This window comes from Chiloscyllium punctatum, chromosome 1, assembly GCF_047496795.1.
Source record: "Chiloscyllium punctatum isolate Juve2018m chromosome 1, sChiPun1.3, whole genome shotgun sequence".
Classification (NCBI taxonomy): Eukaryota; Metazoa; Chordata; class Chondrichthyes; order Orectolobiformes; family Hemiscylliidae; genus Chiloscyllium; species Chiloscyllium punctatum.
In genome coordinates this window covers 43,646,120-43,655,878 of record NC_092739.1, presented here as the reverse complement: position 1 = coordinate 43,655,878, position 9,759 = coordinate 43,646,120, and positions in this window count along the sequence as shown.

Here is a 9,759-nt window from a genome sequence, read left to right as displayed (position 1 = left end):
AGCCTGCCTTCCGAAGTTGATCAAACTAGTCTGATAAATGTTGTAACTGTTTGTTCCATATGTGACTAAAAATCACCAGGTCATTGATATATATGACACAGTTGGATAATCTGGCAATGACCTTATTGGTTAGACACATTTTTCATTCCAAATGGAGTGACTTTAAACTGAAATAGTCCACTCAGCGTTACAAAAGTAGAAATTGCCTTTCCTGTGTCTGACAAAGGAACCTGCCAGTAACCTCTGAGCAAGTCTAACTTAGAAATATAAGTTGCTTGTCCCACCTCTTCAACACAGTCTTCCAAATGCAGAATCGGATATGCATCAGTCTTTATAACTACATTGACTTTGTGATAGTCCACACATGACCATTAGGTACCATCTGGTTTTGACACCATTGCTATGGGTGAGCTCCAGCCACTGTAACGCACTTCGATTATGTCATCCTGGAGCATGTATTCAATCTCCTGTTGAACCTATGCCAATTTTAGAGAGTTATGTCGATAAGGATGTTGCTTAATCGGAACAGCATCTCTTATATCTACATCCTACATAATTAGGTTAGTACTTCAGCTAATTTTCAATTATCTCCCCATGTGTTAGCAATAGCTCTTTCAGGTAATATTGATTTTCCTCTGGAAGGTAACTCAATAATCTATCCAAACTTTTGACAACTTCCTCATTGTCCAATTTAAATTGAGGAATGTCCAATTCAGAATCCTCTGAACTTGGTTCTTCCCTCAGTGTTGTAATCAATAACGTATTCTCCTCTTACTTCCTTCCTGTCAAAATACCTTTTGAGCATATTCACACAACACATTCTGTGAGATTTCTTTCTGTCTGGAGGCCCTATCAAGTAGTTCACCTCACTCAATTTTCTTTTGACTTGATAAGGTCCACTAAACCTTGCTTTTAAAGGGTCACCCATCACTAGAAATAACACCAATACCTTATTCCCGATAGCAAAATTGTGAAAGTTTGACTTCTTGTCTGCTTCCTGTTTCATCATATACTGTGATACTTTTAAATGCTGTCCAGCCAATTCCCCAGCTCTATTTAATTGTTCCCTAAAATTTGACACATAGTCCAAATATGTGGTCTCTGAATTCTGACTTACCAATTTTTCCTTAATTAATTTCAACTGTCCTCTCACTTTATGCCCAAAAACTAATTCAAATGGACTGAGTTTGGTCAATTTATTTGGTGAGTTACAGCAGTAAGGAGCAACTTTGTTACATACTGAAGAACCTATCTAGCTCAGTCTTAAATGTACTCAATGACCTGGCCTCCACAGCCTTCTGTGGCAATGAATTCCATAGATTCACTGGCTGTAAGAAATTGTTCCTTATCTCCATCCTAAAAGGTCTTCCCTTTACTCTAAGGCTATGCTTTTGGATCCTGGTCTTTCCTACCAATGGAAACATCTTCCCAACATCCACTCTGTCCAGGCCATTCAGTATTCTGTATATTTCAATTAGATACCCCCTCACCCTCTAAACTCCATCAAGTATAAACCCAGAGTCCTCAAACATTCCTCATATGTTAATCTTTTTATTCCTGTGACTATTCTTGTGAACCTCCTCTGAACATGCTCCAGGGCCAATACATCCTTCTTGAGATATGGGGCCCAATACTGCATACAGTACTCCAAATGTGGTCTGACTAGAGCCTTCTCGAGCCTTAGAAGTACATCCCTGCTTTTATACTCAAGTCCTCTCAAAATAAATGCCGTCATTACATTTACCTTCCTAACTACTGACTCAATCTGCAAGTTTACCTTGAGACAATCCTGAACTATAACTCTCAAAGCAGCATCCGAAGAGCAGGGGAATCGACTTTTTGGACATAAGCCCTTCATCAGGAATTTCTCCTGCTCCTCAGAAGCTGCCTGACTGGCTGTGCTTTTCAGCACTACACTCTCGACTCTGAGCTCCAGCATCTGCAGTCCTCACTTTCTCCTATAATTCTCATGTCTCTTTGCAGTTCAGACTTCTGAATTTTCGCCCCATTTGGAAAATAATCCATGACTCTATTCTTCCTACCAAAGAGCATGGCCTCACACTTTCCAATGTTGTACTCCATTTGCCATTTTATTGCCCACTGTCCTAACCAATTCAAGTCCTTCTGCAGTCTCCCCGAATTCTCAATGCTACCTGCCCCTCTACCTATCATTTTATTGTCTGCAAACTTAGCCAGAATGCCCTCAGTTCCTTTATCTAGATCATTAATGTATAAAGTGAAATGCTGTGGCGGCAAAACTGAGCCTTGTGGAACACCACTTATTGTCAGCTGCCATCCCAAGAAGGACCCTTTTATCCCCACTCTCTGTTTTCTACCAGACGCCGAGCTTCTATCCACGATAGCATCTTGCCTCTAACACCATTGGCCTTTACCTTACTCAGTAGCCTCCTGTGCAGCACCTTGTCAAAGGTCTCCTTGAAGTCCAGGTAAGTAACATCCATTGACTCTCCTTGGTCTCACCCGCTCATTACTTACTCAAAGAATTCTAGCTGATTTGTCAGGCATAATGTCCTCTTGATGAAACCATGCTGACTTTGTCCTGTTTTACCACACACTTCCAAGTATTCAGAAATCTCATCCTTCACAATGGATTCCAGGATCTTACCCATAAGGTTAGGCTAATTGGTCTGTAATTTTCCACCTTTTGCCTTCCTCCCTTTTTAAACAGGGGTGTCACTTTAGCAATTTTCCAGTCCTCTGGAACCCTCCCTGATTCTATCGATTCCTGAAAGTTTATCACTATCGCATCCACTATCTCTTCAGCTATCTCCCATAGAACTCTGGCGTGTAGAGCAGCTGAACATCTGGCCCAGATGATTTATCCATCTTCAAGTCAGTCAGTTCTTCTAGCACCTTCTCCTTGGTGATGGTCACCATACTCAACTCTGCTCCTCACTCTCTTGGATTTTTGAGATTTTACTTGTGTCTTCTACCATGAAGACTGATGCAAAGTAATTATTCAATTCCTCAGCCATTTTCTTTATCCCCATTACTACCCCTCCAGCATCATTTTCAAGCGGCCCAATGTCCAGTTTTGCGCTTTGTATATCTAAAAGAACTCTTACAGTTTTCCTTAATATTACTGGCTAATGTATCCTCACATTTAATCTTCTCCCTACTTGTTTCTTTTTTGGTTGCCCTCTGTTGGTTTTTTGTAAGCTTTCCAATTCAATGATTTCCCACTGCTCTTCACTACATTATGCTTTTGCTTTTATGCTATCCCTGACTTCCCTAGTGAGCCATGGTTGCCTCATCCTCCCTGTAGCATGCTTCTTTTTCCTCAGGATAAATCTCTGTTCTGTCTCCTGAGTTATTCCCAGAACCCCCTGCCATCGCTGCTCCACTGTCTTTCTTGCTAGGCTCCTCTCCCAGTCAATTCCATCCAGTTCCTCCCCATGTTGTCTTCATTCAGCTATAATACCGTTACCTCTGATTCTATCCTCTCCCTCAAACTGCAGAGTGAATTAAATCATATTATTATCACTGCTCCAAAGGGATCCTCCACATTAAGTTCACTTATCAATTCTACCTCATTGCACAACACTAAATGCAGTATTGCCTGTTCCATAAGACCATAAGACCATAAGACATAGGAGTGGAAGTAAGGCTATTTGGCCCATCGAGTCCACTCCGCCATTCAATCATGGCTGATGGGCATTTCAACTCCACTTACCCGCATTCTCCCCGTAGCCCTTAATTCCTCGAGACAACAAGAATCTATCAATCTCTGCCTTGAAGACATTTAGCGTCCCGGCCTCCACTGCACTCTGCGGCAATGAATTCCACAGGCCCACCACTCTCTGGCTGAAGAAATGTCTCCGCATTTCTGTTCTGAATTGACCCCCTCTACTTTTAAGGCTGTGTCCACGGGTCCTAGTCTCCTCACCTAACGGAAACAATTTCCTAGCATCCACCCTTTCCAAGCCATGTATTATCTTGTACGTCTCTATTAAGTCTCCCCTTAATCTTCTACACTCCAATGAATACAATCCCAGGATCCTCAGCCATTCCTCATATGTTAGACCAACCATTCCAGGGATCATCCGTGTGAATCACCGCTGGACACATTCCAGTGCCGGTATGTCCTTCCTGAGGTGTGGGGACCAAAACTGGACACAGTACTCCAAATGGGGCCTAACCAGAGCTTTATAAAGTTCCCTAGTGGGCTCCACCACAAGCTGCTCCAAAGAGCCATCTCGTAGATATTCCATAAATTCCTTTTCTTGCAATCTACTACCAACCTGATTTTCCCAGGCAATCTGCATATTGAAATCCCCATGATCACTGTAACTTTGCCTTTCCTACACATCTTTTCTATCTCCTGGTGTATATTGTGCCCCAGCTCCTGACTACTATTTGGAGGCCTGTACATCACTCCAACTATGTTTTTTTTTACCTTTGCAGTTCCTCAATTCCACCCACACAGATTCTACACCATCTGACCCTACTTTGTTTCTTAGTATTGATTTAATTTCATTTTATACTAATAAGGCATCCCCACCCCCTCTGCCCACCTGCCTATCTTTTCAAAAGGATGTTTATCCTTGAATATTCAGCTCCCAATCCTGATCCCCTTGCAGCCACGGCTCCGTGATACCAACCACGTCATACCCGCTGATTTCAATCTGCACCACAAGTTCATTCACCTTATTCCTTATACTGCATACATTCAGATATAACACCTTCAGTCCTGTCTTAATCATCCCTCTTCTCATTGTCATTTGTTCACCCAGTGTGCTTTGGAGACTTTAATAACCTCTCCTGAGTTCTCACCTCCTCGTTTAATTTCCCCTATTTTTGAGCCCTCCCTCTCCTTATTTAGTTTAAAGCCCTGTCTACAGCCTGAGTTATGCAGTTTGCTAGGACTCTTGTCTTATATTTTTTGTCTCAGTTTAGAAAATGTTGTGGCCTTACATCTACTATCTCGGAACTCTCGTCACTTCTCACAAGGTTATCTCAGGGAAGAGTTGCGAAAGGTGAGTGGCCAAGGGTCTAACTGGAAAGCTACATCCTACCTCTTGTCAATGGATACAGCTACAGGGGATCTCAGAAGGGCAACTACAGGTTAAGCCGGACAGGGAACCACAGACTGGATTTTACCTTATCTGTTGCTTTTAAACCAATTGCTCGTCAAGATTTCAGAAGAAAATCCAGTTTATTATTCCAGCTTTGCACATAATTAATGGTCACTTGAGTAATAAACAGGTATTGAACTATTTTCAGTATCGATGAAACCACATATTGGCATCATTCACTGTTTTGATGAATAGAAGCAATAAGACTAAGAGAGGGAAGAAAAGTCCACGAGCTTCAATTCATGTTTGTAGTTCAGAAGAAAATAAGAGCAGCAAACTGCTGCAATATGCTAGTAGTCAGATAGCATTTGGGGAGAGAGAGAATCATAACCTTTAAAGGAAAGTTTAATGATATATCTCTTTTCATAGACGTTGCTTGGCTTGCTGAGCATTTTCTGGTTTGATTTAACACTTACAGCTGCAACATTATACATGTAGCTTGTTGTTTATTGTTTTGATGCCTATGTTCCAAGAATCTAAAGAGGAGATGTGTCGAGGCATGTATCTCAGTGACACTGAATGAAAATATTTAATAGGTGTGGACATCAATCTGGGGTATAATTAAAGAAATGACAGAAATGTTTCTACTCCAACTCTCCCACACCACTTCACAAAAGAAATGCTGATCAACTCTTCCCACTTATAGATAGATCAAGTGTTTTGCAAACTTGTATTTAACAACATTTCAGACATGCTTTTAGGAAAATCGGCAGCCTGCCATACTTGATTTTAGAAGCTTAATCTTTTCCATTTACTGTCTTCATTGCATGCCTCGTAGTATTTAATAACATCAATGACTAATTACAGCTATGAGAACCATTACATGATGGTTATTCTGTGGGAAACAATTGTACAACTGAAACAATTGTGAAAAGGTTCAGAAAAAGATTTACAAGGATGTTGCCAGGGTTGGAGAGTTTGAGCTACAGGCTGAATAGGCTGGGGTGTTTTCTCTGAAGTATCTGAGGCTGAGGGGTGACCATATACAGTAGAGGTTTACAAAATCACTCACTGAAGGCCAAAGTTGTTTCTGTGCTGTATGACTTGATCTCTAGGCAGGCCTCAGGAATTCTGCCCTTCTAGTTAGTCTTAGAGCTGTACCCTTTGATCCAATTCATCTATGCCAACCAGATATCCTAAGTAAGTCTAGTCCCAATTGCCAGCATTTGGTCCTTATCCCTCTAAACCCTTCCTATTCCTATACCCATCCAGACGGGTAATTGTCCAAGCCTCCACCACTTCCCTCTGGCAGCTCATTCCATCCACATACCACATTGCATGTAAAAGTTGCACCTCAGGTCCCTTTTAAATCTTTTAGAAGAGTGGGTGGCATTGAGGATATAACTAGGAAATGAATGCATTCAGTTTCGTGATAGTAGGGTAAAACTGTAAGAAGTTCTCAGAATCTTTCAGGCTGGTTGGATTTCCTGAATTTCATCATTTGAAACCTCTTTTGCATGTCCTGACTGTTCATTAACAACCCAGGCTGCTGGAATTATGCAATCCTGTAAGCCAAAAATGGGGAACCCCCTGTATACACAAGAACAACTTTACATATTAGATGTTTACCTGTCAAGATGGACTATTTCCTGTAAGCTCCAGTGTGTTCAAACATTTTCACGAAGCCAACTCCTTCATAAACAAATTATTGCTTTGCATACGCACTTGCAGAGCAAGTGGTGAAGCCGGATCAGGTCAACCAGATCATGATCTTATGCAGTCATATGCTCATTTTCAGTCTTATACTCATGCTCAGTCTCAGTCATATGCAGTCTGCCATCTTGTAGGTAAATGATTATACTGTTATGGGTGAAGCCTGCCTCAGACAAAAGCCTGCCCAAGAGGCAGCGCCACACCAGCTGATTCCCGCAAACCTGACTGGGGCAGGCGAATGAGTCTCAATTTAAAAGAGGGTTCAAATTTAATGGGGGATTAACCTAACAGAAGGATCAACAGAAAAGATGCATTGAAAGGTGAACCAGATGCAACTTCTAGGATGTGGTTATTGGGCACTGGAAGAATCCTGGGCAGTGGAGGAAATAAAATGGGATGCAGAGTAACAGTGAATAGAAACAAGGAGTGACTAAGTTACATACTAAGGGGTACACAAGGGAGTAATTTGGTGTGTTGAGGAGGGAGAAGAACCAGCAGAACTGAATGGGAGTGACATGGTAAGACTGAGCTTGGGATCTAAATGGGAGTGGGACTAGGGGAAGAGCCTGAATATTCAGGGAGATGGTGTAAGGACCGATAGTCACAGGAGGAAGCTGAAGAAAGCAAAAGGGAAAGAAAGGAGAAAAAAGGCTTTCAATGTTATTTTCTAGAGGGTAGTTATACTCTGAAAAGGGTAGGCAGAGGATTAACGACGCAAATGAAAAATTAACCATCACTATCTTTGTCAGCTACTTTTTCCAGAAGGTGGACTCTCAAAGAATGTGGTGTGAAAACAGTAGGGTCTCCTGTTCTGTTTACCCAGGTCACTGTCCAAACTAAATTTACCCAACTTAAGCCAATCCAAACAGAAACCATTGTGTAATCACTCACTTAAGGTCTTTGAAGGGAAACACTTACTGCAGAACAAAGGCAAATGAAATCTTTAAACTGCAATCAGTGACCTCCCAACCATGACCTTTGATAAGAAGGACAGCCTAACAATTACCAGCAGTGTTGATGCTAGGGAGGGTGGGGCCATTTCAGATTCCACCATGAAGGGTCATTCAAAGGCCCATGCATATCAAAGTTAAGAACATGGGTTTGAAACTGAATTGCAGACAGTTCATTGCAAGATTACATGGCTGCATCACAGGGTGTAATGCAGGACAAAAAGATTTACATTAATCTAGTCACCACATGCATGAAAAACCAGATAGAGACAACAGACTCAAATATCTTGCACACATAACATCAGGAAGAGGAACAGAAATCCTGGGTCACGGAAGATACACCTCACTGTGTTGGAGATTACTCTAGAGCAGGTGTTCACCCAAAATATGAGCAAAACTGATAAGGGCCCAAAGGTTACATTGACTATATCAACATCTCAAATTGAGATCATACATCTCTGTCTGGATAGGTCTTCACAGACCAGTACTTTATACCAGTTGTTTGAACTTAACCCAGTAGCTGTCTTAGATTTGCCAAGACTGAGAAGAAGAAGATGAAAGAAAGGAAGGAGAAGAAGGGGAAGAAAGCAACAGCACAATCAGAGGCAAGACCCTGAGAGGGCTGTCGCTGTGGATGAAAAAGCAGTTCATGAAGAGGGCAAACAAGGGTCTTCAATTCACTCAAGCAGTGTACCAGGAAAAGGTGTGCAGGTGGTAATGCAGCTGTCTGCAGATGAGTGAAAGGCAGTGCCAGAGGGTGGTTGCATGACTGAGGACCATTGGCTACATGTGTCAGCTCATGCAGGCAGTACCTGTGGTGCTGAAGATCACTGTAGCTTGAATCTTCCTTGCCACTGGCTCCTTTCAAACCTCCACTGGGGACCGGGGCAGTATTTTCCAATCAGCAGCCCACAAGGTGCATTTGTGAGTTCACCAATACATTTTACAGAAAAGCAATTCAGTTTGTTCAGTTCTTCATGGAAGCAGTCAGTAAAGGGACACAAGCAGTCAGATTTACAGCCATCACTAGCCACATCTTAGAAGTCTACAGCAGGTAATCCAGCTGCTAGCCATCATGCATATCGCTGAAAATACTCATGTTTCTGCTTCATTTCAATGACTGGATTCCTTACAAGGATTGTTATGAGGAAACAAGACTTACCATCTGCAGCCATGGCTAATATCTCTTTTTTTTACATTACTTACAGTATGGAAACAGGCCCTTCGGCCCAACAAGTCCACACCGACCCCGGAATTGTAACCCACCTAGACCCATTCCCCTACATTTACCCCTTCACCTAACACTACGGGCAATTTAGCCTGGCCAATTCAACTAACCTGCACATTTTTGGACTGTGGGAGGAAACCGGAGCACCCGGAGGAAACCCACGCAGACATGGGGAGAATGTGCAAACTCCACACAGTCATTTGCCTGAGGCGAGAATTGAACCCGGGTCTCTGGTGCTGTGAGGTAGCAGTACTAACCACTGTGCCACCGTGCCGCCCCTTTTCTCGACCCTTTAACTGAAGCTGACTGCAGGTATCATGCAGCCCATTCTTTGGTCAGGAAAATCATGGAACAGGCAATGGACCTGATGAAGATGAGGTTCTGATGCATGGATGTGTCTGTGGGGTCTTGCAGGACACCACAGAGTGTATTGCATTCAAGCATGCTGTGCGCTACACAACTGGAGCAGGCAAAGAGGAAATGTGATGAACTCTGAAGAATTGAGAGAGCAGCAGCAGTCTTGCCAGGAGGCATTTAGCAGGAAGAACATTGCTGTCACCATAGTGGAGTGCTGTAGTGTCGGGCACACCAAGCTAAACAGGACATCATTGTCACCTGGCTCCAGCTGATGTGAGCTGGGAGCAGTTGTAAATTTGTTGTTGCTTGAAAGGTAGAAGGACCCTGTCCATTCCCAGAGGCAAATGCAACTTCTAACAGTTTGTTTTTTTTATTTGTTTTTGCTGTTGCTGAAGAAAAATGAATGTTTTAAACCCTCTGATGTCTTTCCAGTATATAAAGCTCTCACACTGAACAAGCTGTTAGGCTACATGGT